This window comes from Notolepis coatsorum (assembly GCF_963971535.1).
Source record: "Notolepis coatsorum genome assembly, chromosome: 1".
Classification (NCBI taxonomy): domain Eukaryota; kingdom Metazoa; phylum Chordata; class Actinopteri; order Aulopiformes; family Paralepididae; genus Notolepis; species Notolepis coatsorum.
The window spans coordinates 172802519-172818050 of NC_140165.1; positions in this window are offsets into that span (position 1 = coordinate 172802519).

The following is a 15532-nucleotide window of genomic DNA, read 5'->3' on the forward strand; positions in this document are numbered from 1 at the left end:
AGTTACTTACTGAAAGGACAAACAGAGTGGCTTACTGAAAGGACAAACAGAGTGACTTACTGAAAGGACAAACAGAGTGACTTACTGACAGGACAAACAGAGTGACTTACTGAAAGGACAAACAGAGTAACTTGATGAAAGGACAAACAGAGTAACTTACTGACAGGACAAACAGAGTAACTTGCTGAAAGGACAAACAGAGTAACTTACTGAAAGGACAAACAGAGTAACTTGATGAAAGGACAAACAGAGTGACTTACTGACAGGACAAACAGAGTAACTTACTGACAGGACAAACAGAGTGACTTACTGAAAGGACAAACAGAGTGACTTACTGAAAGGACAAACAGAGTAACTTACTGACAGGACAAACAGAGTAACTTACTGAAAGGACAAACAGAGTGACTTACTGACAGGACAAACAGAGTAACTTACTGAAAGGACAAACAGAGTGACTTACTGAAAGGACAAACAGAGTAACTTACTGACAGGAAAAACAGAGTAACTTACTGACAGGACAGAGTGACTTACTAAAAGGACAAACAGAGTAACTTACTGACAGGACAAACAGAGTAACATACTGACTGGACAAACAGAGTGACTTACTGAAAGGACAAACAGAGTGACTTACTGACAGGACAAACAGAGTAACTTACTGAAAGGACAAACAGAGTGACTTACTGAAAGGACAAACAGAGTGACTTACTGACAGGACAAACAGAGTAACTTACTGAAAGGACAAACAGAGTGACTTACTGACAGGACAAACAGAGTAACTTACTGACAGGACAAACAGAGTAACTTACTGACAGGACAAACAGAGTAACTTACTGACAGGACAAACAGAGTAACTTACTGACAGGACAAACAGAGTAACTTACTGAAAGGACAAACAGAGTAACTTACTGACAGGACAAACAGAGTGACTTACTGACAGGACAAACAGAGTAACTTACTGAAAGGACAAACAGAGTGACTTACTGAAAGGACAAACAGAGTGACTTACTGACAGGACAAACAGAGTGACTTACTGAAAGGACAAACAGAGTGACTTACTGACAAGACAAACATAGTAACTTACTGAAAGGACAAACAGAGTGACTTACTGACAGGACAAACAGAGTAACTTACTGACAGGACAAACAGAGTAACTTACTGACAGGACAAACAGAGTAACTTACTGACAGGACAAACAGAGTAACTTACTGACAGGACAAACAGAGTAACTTACTGACAGGACAAACATAGTGACTTACTGACAGGACAAACAGAGTAACTTACTGAAAGGACAAACAGAGTAACTTACTGAAAGGAGAAACAGAGTAACTTACTGACAGGACAAACAGAGTTACTTACTGAAAGGACAAACAGAGTGGCTTACTGAAAGGACAAACAGAGTGACTTACTGAAAGGACAAACAGAGTGACTTACTGACAGGACAAACAGAGTGACTTACTGAAAGGACAAACAGAGTAACTTGATGAAAGGACAAACAGAGTAACTTACTGACAGGACAAACAGAGTAACTTGCTGAAAGGACAAACAGAGTAACTTACTGAAAGGACAAACAGAGTAACTTGATGAAAGGACAAACAGAGTGACTTACTGACAGGACAAACAGAGTAACTTACTGACAGGACAAACAGAGTGACTTACTGAAAGGACAAACAGAGTGACTTACTGAAAGGACAAACAGAGTAACTTACTGAAAGGACAAACAGAGTAACTTACTGACAGGACAAACAGAGTAACTTACTGAAAGGACAAACAGAGTGACTTACTGACAGGACAAACAGAGTAACTTACTGAAAGGACAAACAGAGTGACTTACTGAAAGGACAAACAGAGTAACTTACTGAAAGGACAAAGAGTAACTTACTGACAGGACAAAAAGGGGAACTTACTAACAGGACAAACAGAGTAACTTACTGAAAGGACAAACAGAGTGACTTACTAAAAGGACAAACAGAGTAACTTACTGACAGGACAAACAGAGTAACATACTGACAGGACAAACAGAGTGACTTACTGAAAGGACAAACAGAGTGACTTACTGACAGGACAAACAGAGTAACTTACTGAAAGGACAAACAGAGTGACTTACTGAAAGGACAAACAGAGTGACTTACTGACAGGACAAACAGAGTAACTTACTGAAAGGACAAACAGAGTGACTTACTGACAGGACAAACAGAGTAACTTACTGACAGGACAAACAGAGTAACTTACTGACAGGACAAACAGAGTAACTTACTGACAGGACAAACAGAGTAACTTACTGACAGGACAAACAGAGTAACTTACTGACAGGACAAACAGAGTGACTTACTGACAGGACAAACAGAGTAACTTACTGAAAGGACAAACAGAGTGACTTACTGAAAGGACAAACAGAGTGACTTACTGACAGGACAAACAGAGTAACTTACTGACAGTACAAACAGAGTGACTTACTGAAAGGACAAACAGAGTGACTTACTGACAAGACAAACATAGTAACTTACTGAAAGGACAAACAGAGTGACTTACTGACAGGACAAACAGAGTAACTTACTGACAGGACAAACAGAGTAACTTACTGACAGGACAAACAGAGTAACTTACTGACAGGACAAACAGAGTAACTTACTGACAGGACAAACAGAGTAACTTACTGACAGGACAAACATAGTGACTTACTGACAGGACAAACAGAGTAACTTACTGAAAGGACAAACAGAGTAACTTACTGAAAGGAGAAACAGAGTAACTTACTGACAGGACAAACAGAGTTACTTACTGAAAGGACAAACAGAGTGGCTTACTGAAAGGACAAACAGAGTGACTTACTGAAAGGACAAACAGAGTGACTTACTGACAGGACAAACAGAGTGACTTACTGAAAGGACAAACAGAGTAACTTGATGAAAGGACAAACAGAGTAACTTACTGACAGGACAAACAGAGTAACTTGCTGAAAGGACAAACAGAGTAACTTACTGAAAGGACAAACAGAGTAACTTGATGAAAGGACAAACAGAGTGACTTACTGACAGGACAAACAGAGTAACTTACTGACAGGACAAACAGAGTGACTTACTGAAAGGACAAACAGAGTGACTTACTGAAAGGACAAACAGAGTAACTTACTGAAAGGACAAACAGAGTAACTTACTGACAGGACAAACAGAGTAACTTACTGAAAGGACAAACAGAGTGACTTACTGACAGGACAAACAGAGTAACTTACTGAAAGGACAAACAGAGTGACTTACTGAAAGGACAAACAGAGTAACTTACTGACAGGAAAAACAGAGTAACTTACTGACAGGACAGAGTGACTTACTAAAAGGACAAACAGAGTAACTTACTGACAGGACAAACAGAGTAACATACTGACTGGACAAACAGAGTGACTTACTGAAAGGACAAACAGAGTGACTTACTGACAGGACAAACAGAGTAACTTACTGAAAGGACAAACAGAGTGACTTACTGAAAGGACAAACAGAGTGACTTACTGACAGGACAAACAGAGTAACTTACTGAAAGGACAAACAGAGTGACTTACTGACAGGACAAACAGAGTAACTTACTGACAGGACAAACAGAGTAACTTACTGACAGGACAAACAGAGTAACTTACTGACAGGACAAACAGAGTAACTTACTGACAGGACAAACAGAGTAACTTACTGAAAGGACAAACAGAGTAACTTACTGACAGGACAAACAGAGTGACTTACTGACAGGACAAACAGAGTAACTTACTGAAAGGACAAACAGAGTGACTTACTGAAAGGACAAACAGAGTGACTTACTGACAGGACAAACAGAGTAACTTACTGACAGTACAAACAGAGTGACTTACTGAAAGGACAAACAGAGTGACTTACTGACAAGACAAACATAGTAACTTACTGAAAGGACAAACAGAGTGACTTACTGACAGGACAAACAGAGTAACTTACTGACAGGACAAACAGAGTAACTTACTGACAGGACAAACAGAGTAACTTACTGACAGGACAAACAGAGTAACTTACTGACAGGACAAACAGAGTAACTTACTGACAGGACAAACATAGTGACTTACTGACAGGACAAACAGAGTAACTTACTGAAAGGACAAACAGAGTAACTTACTGAAAGGAGAAACAGAGTAACTTACTGACAGGACAAACAGAGTTACTTACTGAAAGGACAAACAGAGTGGCTTACTGAAAGGACAAACAGAGTGACTTACTGAAAGGACAAACAGAGTGACTTACTGACAGGACAAACAGAGTGACTTACTGAAAGGACAAACAGAGTAACTTGATGAAAGGACAAACAGAGTAACTTACTGACAGGACAAACAGAGAAACTTGCTGAAAGGACAAACAGAGTAACTTACTGAAAGGACAAACAGATTAACTTGATGAAAGGACAAACAGAGTGACTTACTGACAGGACAAACAGAGTAACTTACTGACAGGACAAACAGAGTGACTTACTGAAAGGACAAACAGAGTGACTTACTGAAAGGACAAACAGAGTAACTTACTGAAAGGACAAACAGAGTAACTTACTGACAGGACAAACAGAGTAACTTACTGAAAGGACAAACAGAGTGACTTACTGACAGGACAAACAGAGTAACTTACTGAAAGGACAAACAGAGTGACTTACTGAAAGGACAAACAGAGTAACTTACTGAAAGGACAAAGAGTAACTTACTGACAGGACAAAAAGGGGAACTTACTAACAGGACAAACAGAGTAACTTACTGAAAGGACAAACAGAGTGACTTACTGAAAGGACAAACAGAGTAACTTACTGAAAGGACAAAGAGTAACTTACTGACAGGACAAAAAGAGTAACTTACTGACAGGACAAACAGACTAACTTACTAACATGACAAACAGAGTGACTTACTGGTTGTTGGGACAGCTGTAGTACTCAGTTCTGTTGTTGTAGCGATAGTTGTTGAATCTGTAAGAGAAAGATCATTTTACAATTACCTGCTACAGTATACTGCAATGAAAATAAGGACCATTCAAGTCAACATATTGTTAATTTGCTTTCCTCAACACCCCTGTCATGTTGCTTGATTTGACACAATTATCAGGTGTTATGAGGCAGAAGCACAGATTCCCCTTCGATATGAAAACGTTGATAATAACAAAAAAAAAGCTTGTACTGATAGAGGACTAGAGGAGCTGTACAAATAACAATTAACATACCAGTATTAAAACTATTTACTCTAGCTGTATCAATAACTAATACCGAAGCTATCACGATGATCTTTATTGATTAAACAATATGACTGACTGTTACAGCCACAGCTTTTTTCTCCCCTGTGTGTCAGCAGGTTCCCAGGCCCATACATGGTCCTTCCTGTCTCCACCTCACAACCACTGTCTTCCTGGGCGAGGCCTACACACCTGAGAACCCTCACATCATCAAGGAGCCAGGATAAAGAGGCCTACACACCTGAGAACCCTCACATCATCAAGGAGCCAGGATAAAGAGGCCTGCACACCTGAGAACCCTCACATCATCAAGGAGCCAGGATAAAGAGGCCTACACACCAGAGAACCCTCACATCATCAAGGAGCCAGGATAAAGAGGCCTACACACCTGAGAACCCTCACATCATCAATGAGCCAGGATAAAGAGGCCTACACACCTGAGAACCCTCACATCATCAAGGAGCCAGGATAAAGAGGCCTACACACCTGAGAACCCTCACATCATCAATGAGCCAGGATAAAGAGGCCTGCACACCTGAGAACCCTCACATCATCAAGGAGCCAGGATAAAGAGGCCTACACACCTGAGAACCCTCACATCATCAAGGAGCCAGGATAAAGAGGCCTACACACCTGAGAACCCTCACATCATCAAGGAGCCAGGATAAAGAGGCCTACACACCTGAGAACCCTCACATCATCAAGGAGCCAGGATAAAGAGGCCTACACACCTGAGAACCCTCACATCATCAAGGAGCCAGGATAAAGAGGCCTGCACACCTGAGAACCCTCACATCATCAAGGAGCCAGGATAAAGAGGCCTGCACACCTGAGAACCCTCACATCATCAAGGAGCCAGGATAAAGAGGCCTACACACCTGAGAACCCTCACATCATCAAGGAGCCAGGATAAAGAGGCCTACACACCTGAGAACCCTCACATCATCAAGGAGCCAGGATAAAGAGGCCTACACACCTGAGAACCCTCACATCATCAATGAGCCAGGATAAAGAGGCCTGCACACCTGAGAACCCTCACATCATCAAGGAGCCAGGATAAAGAGGCCTACACACCTGAGAACCCTCACATCATCAAGGAGCCAGGATAAAGAGGCCTACACACCTGAGAACCCTCACATCATCAAGGAGCCAGGATAAAGAGGCCTACACACCTGAGAACCCTCACATCATCAAGGAGCCAGGATAAAGAGGCCTACACACCTGAGAACCCTCACATCATCAAGGAGCCAGGATAAAGAGGCCTACACACCTGAGAACCCTCACATCATCAAGGAGCCAGGATAAAGAGGCCTACACACCTGAGATCCCTCACATCATCAAGGAGCCAGGATAAAGAGGCCTACACACCTGAGAACCCTCACATCATCAAGGAGCCAGGATAAAGAGGCCTGCACTCCTGAGAACCCTCACATCATCAAGGAGCCAGGATAAAGAGGCCTACACACCTGAGAACCCTCACATCATCAAGGAGCCAGGATAAAGAGGCCTGCACTCCTGTCACTCCTTGTCCGAGTGTTGTTTTCACCTCCCGTGGTATAGGACTCTATTCAGACATCAGCGTTCATGGAATCATGTATTCTTGTGCCCAGTGACTTTTTGCTCCATACTAACTCTTGTTCTCTGATGTCCAGGATCTCACCTCTCCGGACTACATCTGAACCACGGACCCTCACCAGCCTGAACCATCATGGACCTCACACACACACCCACCCAGTCTGTCGCTCCTCCACTCCTTGACCCTTGTCTCTGAGCTCCTCTCACCACCTTGGACCTTGCTTCCCATACTCATTAAATATTCTATTATATTCTCTTAAATATTCTAAACCGCTCTATTCTCCTGTGCCTGTGTCCTGCTCTTGGGTTCTAGAAAAGATACCTAACCATAACAACTGACAGGACAAACAGAGTAACTTACTTACAGGACAAACAGAGTGACTTACTGACAGGACAAACAGAGTAACTTACTGACAGGACAAACAGAGTGACTTACTGAAATGACAAATAGAGTAACTTACTGAAATGACAAATAGAGTAACTTACTGAAAGGACAAACAGAGTGACTTACTGAAAAGACAAACAGAGTGACTTACTGAAAGGACAAACATAGTAACTTACTGACAGGACAAACAGAGTGACTTACTGAAAGGACAAACAGAGTGACTTACTGAAAGGACAAACAGAGTAACTTACTGACAGGAAAAACAGAGTAACTTACTGACAGGACAGAGTGACTTACTAAAAGGACAAACAGAGTAACTTACTGACAGGACAAACAGAGTAACATACTGACAGGACAAACAGAGTGACTTACTGAAAGGACAAACAGAGTGACTTACTGACAGGACAAACAGAGTAACTTACTGAAAGGACAAACAGAGTGACTTACTGAAAGGACAAACAGAGTGACTTACTGACAGGACAAACAGAGTAACTTACTGAAAGGACAAACAGAGTGACTTACTGACAGGACAAACAGAGTAACTTACTGACAGGACAAACAGAGTAACTTACTGACAGGACAAACAGAGTGACTTACAGAAAGGACAAACAGAGTGACTTACTGACAGGACAAACAGAGTAACTTACTGACAGGACAAACAGAGTGACTTACTGAAATGACAAATAGAGTAACTTACTGAAATGACAAATAGAGTAACTTACTGAAAGGACAAACAGAGTGACTTACTGAAAAGACAAACAGAGTGACTTACTGAAAGGACAAACATAGTAACTTACTGACAGGACAAACAGAGTGACTTACTGAAAGGACAAACAGAGTGACTTACTGAAAGGACAAACAGAGTAACTTACTGACAGGAAAAACAGAGTAACTTACTGACAGGACAGAGTGACTTACTAAAAGGACAAACAGAGTAACTTACTGACAGGACAAACAGAGTAACATACTGACAGGACAAACAGAGTGACTTACTGAAAGGACAAACAGAGTGACTTACTGACAGGACAAACAGAGTAACTTACTGAAAGGACAAACAGAGTGACTTACTGAAAGGACAAACAGAGTGACTTACTGACAGGACAAACAGAGTAACTTACTGAAAGGACAAACAGAGTGACTTACTGACAGGACAAACAGAGTAACTTACTGACAGGACAAACAGAGTAACTTACTGACAGGACAAACAGAGTGACTTACTGAAAGGACAAACAGAGTGACTTACTGACAGGACAAACAGAGTAACTTACTGAAAGGACAAACAGAGTGACTTACTGAAAGGACAAACAGAGTGACTTACTGACAGGACAAACAGAGTAACTTACTGAAAGGACAAACAGAGTGACTTACTGACAGGACAAACAGAGTAACTTACTGACAGGACAAACAGAGTAACTTACTGACAGGACAAACAGAGTAACTTACTGACAGGACAAACAGAGTAACTTACTGACAGGACAAACAGAGTAACTTACTGACAGGACAAACAGAGTGACTTACTGACAGGACAAACAGAGTAACTTACTGAAAGGACAAACAGAGTGACTTACTGAAAGGACAAACAGAGTGACTTACTGACAGGACAAACAGAGTAACTTACTGACAGTACAAACAGAGTGACTTACTGAAAGGACAAACAGAGTGACTTACTGACAAGACAAACATAGTAACTTACTGAAAGGACAAACAGAGTGACTTACTGACAGGACAAACAGAGTAACTTACTGACAGGACAAACAGAGTAACTTACTGACAGGACAAACAGAGTAACTTACTGACAGGACAAACAGAGTAACTTACTGACAGGACAAACAGAGTAACTTACTGACAGGACAAACATAGTGACTTACTGACAGGACAAACAGAGTAACTTACTGAAAGGACAAACAGAGTAACTTACTGAAAGGAGAAACAGAGTAACTTACTGACAGGACAAACAGAGTTACTTACTGAAAGGACAAACAGAGTGGCTTACTGAAAGGACAAACAGAGTGACTTACTGAAAGGACAAACAGAGTGACTTACTGACAGGACAAACAGAGTGACTTACTGAAAGGACAAACAGAGTAACTTGATGAAAGGACAAACAGAGTAACTTACTGACAGGACAAACAGAGTAACTTGCTGAAAGGACAAACAGAGTAACTTACTGAAAGGACAAACAGAGTAACTTGATGAAAGGACAAACAGAGTGACTTACTGACAGGACAAACAGAGTAACTTACTGACAGGACAAACAGAGTGACTTACTGAAAGGACAAACAGAGTGACTTACTGAAAGGACAAACAGAGTAACTTACTGAAAGGACAAACAGAGTAACTTACTGACAGGACAAACAGAGTAACTTACTGAAAGGACAAACAGAGTGACTTACTGACAGGACAAACAGAGTAACTTACTGAAAGGACAAACAGAGTGACTTACTGAAAGGACAAACAGAGTAACTTACTGACAGGAAAAACAGAGTAACTTACTGACAGGACAGAGTGACTTACTAAAAGGACAAACAGAGTAACTTACTGACAGGACAAACAGAGTAACATACTGACTGGACAAACAGAGTGACTTACTGAAAGGACAAACAGAGTGACTTACTGACAGGACAAACAGAGTAACTTACTGAAAGGACAAACAGAGTGACTTACTGAAAGGACAAACAGAGTGACTTACTGACAGGACAAACAGAGTAACTTACTGAAAGGACAAACAGAGTGACTTACTGACAGGACAAACAGAGTAACTTACTGACAGGACAAACAGAGTAACTTACTGACAGGACAAACAGAGTAACTTACTGACAGGACAAACAGAGTAACTTACTGACAGGACAAACAGAGTAACTTACTGAAAGGACAAACAGAGTAACTTACTGACAGGACAAACAGAGTGACTTACTGACAGGACAAACAGAGTAACTTACTGAAAGGACAAACAGAGTGACTTACTGAAAGGACAAACAGAGTGACTTACTGACAGGACAAACAGAGTAACTTACTGACAGTACAAACAGAGTGACTTACTGAAAGGACAAACAGAGTGACTTACTGACAAGACAAACATAGTAACTTACTGAAAGGACAAACAGAGTGACTTACTGACAGGACAAACAGAGTAACTTACTGACAGGACAAACAGAGTAACTTACTGACAGGACAAACAGAGTAACTTACTGACAGGACAAACAGAGTAACTTACTGACAGGACAAACAGAGTAACTTACTGACAGGACAAACATAGTGACTTACTGACAGGACAAACAGAGTAACTTACTGAAAGGACAAACAGAGTAACTTACTGAAAGGAGAAACAGAGTAACTTACTGACAGGACAAACAGAGTTACTTACTGAAAGGACAAACAGAGTGGCTTACTGAAAGGACAAACAGAGTGACTTACTGAAAGGACAAACAGAGTGACTTACTGACAGGACAAACAGAGTGACTTACTGAAAGGACAAACAGAGTAACTTGATGAAAGGACAAACAGAGTAACTTACTGACAGGACAAACAGAGAAACTTGCTGAAAGGACAAACAGAGTAACTTACTGAAAGGACAAACAGATTAACTTGATGAAAGGACAAACAGAGTGACTTACTGACAGGACAAACAGAGTAACTTACTGACAGGACAAACAGAGTGACTTACTGAAAGGACAAACAGAGTGACTTACTGAAAGGACAAACAGAGTAACTTACTGAAAGGACAAACAGAGTAACTTACTGACAGGACAAACAGAGTAACTTACTGAAAGGACAAACAGAGTGACTTACTGACAGGACAAACAGAGTAACTTACTGAAAGGACAAACAGAGTGACTTACTGAAAGGACAAACAGAGTAACTTACTGAAAGGACAAAGAGTAACTTACTGACAGGACAAAAAGGGGAACTTACTAACAGGACAAACAGAGTAACTTACTGAAAGGACAAACAGAGTGACTTACTGAAAGGACAAACAGAGTAACTTACTGAAAGGACAAAGAGTAACTTACTGACAGGACAAAAAGAGTAACTTACTGACAGGACAAACAGACTAACTTACTAACATGACAAACAGAGTGACTTACTGGTTGTTGGGACAGCTGTAGTACTCAGTTCTGTTGTTGTAGCGATAGTTGTTGAATCTGTAAGAGAAAGATCATTTTACAATTACCTGCTACAGTATACTGCAATGAAAATAAGGACCATTCAAGTCAACATATTGTTAATTTGCTTTCCTCAACACCCCTGTCATGTTGCTTGATTTGACACAATTATCAGGTGTTATGAGGCAGAAGCACAGATTCCCCTTCGATATGAAAACGTTGATAATAACAAAAAAAAGCTTGTACTGATAGAGGACTAGAGGAGCTGTACAAATAACAATTAACATACCAGTATTAAAACTATTTACTCTAGCTGTATCAATAACTAATACCGAAGCTATCACGATGATCTTTATTGATTAAACAATATGACTGACTGTTACAGCCACAGCTTTTTTCTCCCCTGTGTGTCAGCAGGTTCCCAGGCCCATACATGGTCCTTCCTGTCTCCACCTCACAACCACTGTCTTCCTGGGCGAGGCCTACACACCTGAGAACCCTCACATCATCAAGGAGCCAGGATAAAGAGGCCTACACACCTGAGAACCCTCACATCATCAAGGAGCCAGGATAAAGAGGCCTGCACACCTGAGAACCCTCACATCATCAAGGAGCCAGGATAAAGAGGCCTACACACCAGAGAACCCTCACATCATCAAGGAGCCAGGATAAAGAGGCCTACACACCTGAGAACCCTCACATCATCAATGAGCCAGGATAAAGAGGCCTACACACCTGAGAACCCTCACATCATCAAGGAGCCAGGATAAAGAGGCCTACACACCTGAGAACCCTCACATCATCAATGAGCCAGGATAAAGAGGCCTGCACACCTGAGAACCCTCACATCATCAAGGAGCCAGGATAAAGAGGCCTACACACCTGAGAACCCTCACATCATCAAGGAGCCAGGATAAAGAGGCCTACACACCTGAGAACCCTCACATCATCAAGGAGCCAGGATAAAGAGGCCTACACACCTGAGAACCCTCACATCATCAAGGAGCCAGGATAAAGAGGCCTACACACCTGAGAACCCTCACATCATCAAGGAGCCAGGATAAAGAGGCCTACACACCTGAGAACCCTCACATCATCAAGGAGCCAGGATAAAGAGGCCTGCACACCTGAGAACCCTCACATCATCAAGGAGCCAGGATAAAGAGGCCTACACACCTGAGAACCCTCACATCATCAAGGAGCCAGGATAAAGAGGCCTACACACCTGAGAACCCTCACATCATCAATGAGCCAGGATAAAGAGGCCTACACACCTGAGAACCCTCACATCATCAAGGAGCCAGGATAAAGAGGCCTACACACCTGAGAACCCTCACATCATCAATGAGCCAGGATAAAGAGGCCTGCACACCTGAGAACCCTCACATCATCAAGGAGCCAGGATAAAGAGGCCTACACACCTGAGAACCCTCACATCATCAAGGAGCCAGGATAAAGAGGCCTACACACCTGAGAACCCTCACATCATCAAGGAGCCAGGATAAAGAGGCCTACACACCTGAGAACCCTCACATCATCAAGGAGCCAGGATAAAGAGGCCTACACACCTGAGAACCCTCACATCATCAAGGAGCCAGGATAAAGAGGCCTACACACCTGAGAACCCTCACATCATCAAGGAGCCAGGATAAAGAGGCCTACACACCTGAGATCCCTCACATCATCAAGGAGCCAGGATAAAGAGGCCTACACACCTGAGAACCCTCACATCATCAAGGAGCCAGGATAAAGAGGCCTGCACTCCTGAGAACCCTCACATCATCAAGGAGCCAGGATAAAGAGGCCTACACACCTGAGAACCCTCACATCATCAAGGAGCCAGGATAAAGAGGCCTGCACTCCTGTCACTCCTTGTCCGAGTGTTGTTTTCACCTCCCGTGGTATAGGACTCTATTCAGACATCAGCGTTCATGGAATCATGTATTCTTGTGCCCAGTGACTTTTTGCTCCATACTAACTCTTGTTCTCTGATGTCCAGGATCTCACCTCTCCGGACTACATCTGAACCACGGACCCTCACCAGCCTGAACCATCATGGACCTCACACACACACCCACCCAGTCTGTCGCTCCTCCACTCCTTGACCCTTGTCTCTGAGCTCCTCTCACCACCTTGGACCTTGCTTCCCATACTCATTAAATATTCTATTATATTCTCTTAAATATTCTAAACCGCTCTATTCTCCTGTGCCTGTGTCCTGCTCTTGGGTTCTAGAAAAGATACCTAACCATAACAACTGACAGGACAAACAGAGTAACTTACTTACAGGACAAACAGAGTGACTTACTGACAGGACAAACAGAGTAACTTACTGACAGGACAAACAGAGTGACTTACTGAAATGACAAATAGAGTAACTTACTGAAATGACAAATAGAGTAACTTACTGAAAGGACAAACAGAGTGACTTACTGAAAAGACAAACAGAGTGACTTACTGAAAGGACAAACATAGTAACTTACTGACAGGACAAACAGAGTGACTTACTGAAAGGACAAACAGAGTGACTTACTGAAAGGACAAACAGAGTAACTTACTGACAGGAAAAACAGAGTAACTTACTGACAGGACAGAGTGACTTACTAAAAGGACAAACAGAGTAACTTACTGACAGGACAAACAGAGTAACATACTGACAGGACAAACAGAGTGACTTACTGAAAGGACAAACAGAGTGACTTACTGACAGGACAAACAGAGTAACTTACTGAAAGGACAAACAGAGTGACTTACTGAAAGGACAAACAGAGTGACTTACTGACAGGACAAACAGAGTAACTTACTGAAAGGACAAACAGAGTGACTTACTGACAGGACAAACAGAGTAACTTACTGACAGGACAAACAGAGTAACTTACTGACAGGACAAACAGAGTGACTTACAGAAAGGACAAACAGAGTGACTTACTGACAGGACAAACAGAGTAACTTACTGACAGGACAAACAGAGTGACTTACTGAAATGACAAATAGAGTAACTTACTGAAATGACAAATAGAGTAACTTACTGAAAGGACAAACAGAGTGACTTACTGAAAAGACAAACAGAGTGACTTACTGAAAGGACAAACATAGTAACTTACTGACAGGACAAACAGAGTGACTTACTGAAAGGACAAACAGAGTGACTTACTGAAAGGACAAACAGAGTAACTTACTGACAGGAAAAACAGAGTAACTTACTGACAGGACAGAGTGACTTACTAAAAGGACAAACAGAGTAACTTACTGACAGGACAAACAGAGTAACATACTGACAGGACAAACAGAGTGACTTACTGAAAGGACAAACAGAGTGACTTACTGACAGGACAAACAGAGTAACTTACTGAAAGGACAAACAGAGTGACTTACTGAAAGGACAAACAGAGTGACTTACTGACAGGACAAACAGAGTAACTTACTGAAAGGACAAACAGAGTGACTTACTGACAGGACAAACAGAGTAACTTACTGACAGGACAAACAGAGTAACTTACTGACAGGACAAACAGAGTAACTTACTGACAGGACAAACAGAGTAACTTACTGACAGGACAAACAGAGTAACTTACTGAAAGGACAAACAGAGTAACTTACTGACAGGACAAACAGAGTGACTTACTGACAGGACAAACAGAGTAACTTACTGAAAGGACAAACAGAGTGACTTACTGAAAGGACAAACAGAGTGACTTACTGACAGGACAAACAGAGTAACTTACTGACAGTACAAACAGAGTGACTTACTGAAAGGACAAACAGAGTGACTTACTGACAAGACAAACATAGTAACTTACTGAAAGGACAAACAGAGTGACTTACTGACAGGACAAACAGAGTAACTTACTGACAGGACAAACAGAGTAACTTACTGACAGGACAAACAGAGTAACTTACTGACAGGACAAACAGAGTAACTTACTGACAGGACAAACAGAGTAACTTACTGACAGGACAAACATAGTGACTTACTGACAGGACAAACAGAGTAACTTACTGAAAGGACAAACAGAGTAACTTACTGAAAGTAGAAACAGAGTAACTTACTGACAGGACAAACAGAGTTACTTACTGAAAGGACAAACAGAGTGGCTTACTGAAAGGACAAACAGAGTGACTTACTGAAAGGACAAACAGAGTGACTTACTGACAGGACAAACAGAGTGACTTACTGAAAGGACAAACAGAGTAACTTGATGAAAGGACAAACAGAGTAACTTACTGACAGGACAAACAGAGTAACTTGCTGAAAG